Here is a 2500-nt window from a genome sequence, read left to right on the forward strand (position 1 = left end):
GTAAACGGTTTGAAAGCTCAAGATAGAAAAAAGACAATGAAATGAATTAAATTATATATATATATATATATATACATATATATATATATATATATATATGTATACATATATATATATATATATATATATATTATATTATTATTACTGACTAAGTTATACAACCATCGCTGGAAAAGCTGGATGCTATAAGCTCAGGGGCTCCAATAGGGAAACAGCTCAGTGAGGAAAGGAAATAAGGAAATAAACTAGAGAAATAATGAACAATATGAAATATATAGATAAGAGTAACAAAATCAAAATAGATCCTCCATTTATAGACTTGAAAAACTTCAATAAAATAGGAGGAGGAGAAATAAGATACAAAGGACCTTTTGATGCTGAATAAAATCTTTTTAACTTCTCTACTCCATTCCTAACATGATGATTTCTATTCAGTTTCTATGGTTATTACATATCATCTTTAGATCTTTCATTATTAACTTATCTAAAACTATAAAAACTTTTCTTTACTTGCTTTCTCGTTGCTTCCCTTCTTGGTATTTTTTGTATAAGTTTCTTACCCTTCTCATATATTACATCTCTTTTGGATCTTTCATTACTGATTTATCTAAAATTATAAAATCTTTTCTTTATTTGCTTCCCTTCTTGATATTTTACTTTCTGAAGTTTTCTTACTCCTATCAATTTTAAATTTCTGTACATTCTTGTTTCGCATATATATTGCTATTTTTCTAAACGCCTGATGTCTTCAATTCTTTATTTTCACATTTCGTTTCTAGGATTCATTTTGTCAGCAATTCTTTCGTACATTCCTTTCACCATTTTATATTCTTTCTTAGGTTCCCCCTTTCTTATCTTCATCCACCCAAGGGCTTTCCTTTTGTATCCTCAAATTTCCTTCTTTCCATTACACCTTGGAATACTTGGAAAACAGATTCAGGACTACTATAAAATATCATATATTCCATTAACTTTTCGCTTTATTTCTCAGCTTACTGTTGCATACTGAACATCAAGGCTGTGGTTAAGTTTTTTTTTTTTTGGGGGGGGGGGAGGGGAGGTTGACTTGCTCTACTGATATTTCGGAAATATCCTTAATTTTGGAAATTAAGGATCAATGGCAACTCTACATGTAGCAAGAGAAGTTATTTACCCATATGATATGAATTTATGAAAATTAATATGGATATATATATATACACACACACACACACACATATATATATATATATATACATATGTATGTATATATATATATATATATATTTACACACATATATACGATGAGTTTGCAAATTTAGACGTATTTTTCATATTCATATAAGCCATATATTAAACTCTTCCTGATATCGTGTTTTCCTCTACCTTGGGATCAGAGACCCAAGCGAGAATCAACTCAAAGACAATAGCTTTCAGACGGGGAATCGAACCCGGGGGCAAGAAACTGAGGTCAACAATGAAAGACATACGTTAAATCTTTTCAACGGTATCTCCAATTAAACCATTCAGACGTTCCATCCCCTACTTCTTTTAAACGGGGTTTGGGGGAGCCTATAGGTCTATCTGCAGAGTCATCAGCAGCCATTGCCTGGCCCTTTTGGCTTGGGCGCTGATCATTTGTATATATGGTCAGTCTCTAGGATATTGTCATACTCGATAGGGCAATGTCACTGTCCCTTGCCCCTGCCATCCATGAGCGACCTTCAAACCTTTTAAACCTTACCTATAAGCCAAATTCCATTATCATTTAACCTCTTATACATCAGAAAAGTAATTTTAAATATAGATAAACTTCTTTGTCTTCCTGCAACGTTCCTATTGGCTATTCATCATATCGATCTCAATATCACAGGTAGCACAACAATAAATAAGATGTACTAAAAAAAAGTTTCTTCTATTCTTTTAAAAATAAGTTTTTTATATTTCCAGTACATCAGCTCAGGAAGTACCGTATTTCCCGTGTCATAAGACGCTACAAGTGGTAAGACGCACCCTTAAATTAGCGAGGCAGGTTTTATAAAAAAAAAAAAAAAAAAAGGATTTTAAGACCCTCTTAGCACAAATCCCTAGTCAGAGACTCTAGTGTGATTACTGTCTTGCCAATAATAGCTGATATCCGGTATATACGCATATTGAACATACATTCTGCTAATGATCCCATATACGCAATGCTTACCCTTTAAGGCTAACACTAATGCTAAACCAGAAACTCGCAGCATCAGTTTCTTTTTAAAAGTCTCTGAGGACAAAGGTCAAACTGATTCCTGGAATTCTTTATGCTCAATATCCCAGCTTTCACTGCAATTCTGTACAGCTTGAGAGAGAGAGAGAGAGAGAGAGAGAGAGAGAGAGAGAGAGAGAATGGACTATATAATTAATGTTGGTTTAATTCATATGTAATTTTTCCTCACTCAAAGAAAAATGGCTTAGAGAGAGAGAGAGAGAGAGAGAGAGAGAGAGAGAGAATGGACTATATAATCAATGTTGGTTTAATTCATAT

This window comes from Palaemon carinicauda, chromosome 14, assembly GCF_036898095.1.
Source record: "Palaemon carinicauda isolate YSFRI2023 chromosome 14, ASM3689809v2, whole genome shotgun sequence".
Lineage (NCBI taxonomy): Eukaryota > Metazoa > Arthropoda > Malacostraca > Decapoda > Palaemonidae > Palaemon > Palaemon carinicauda.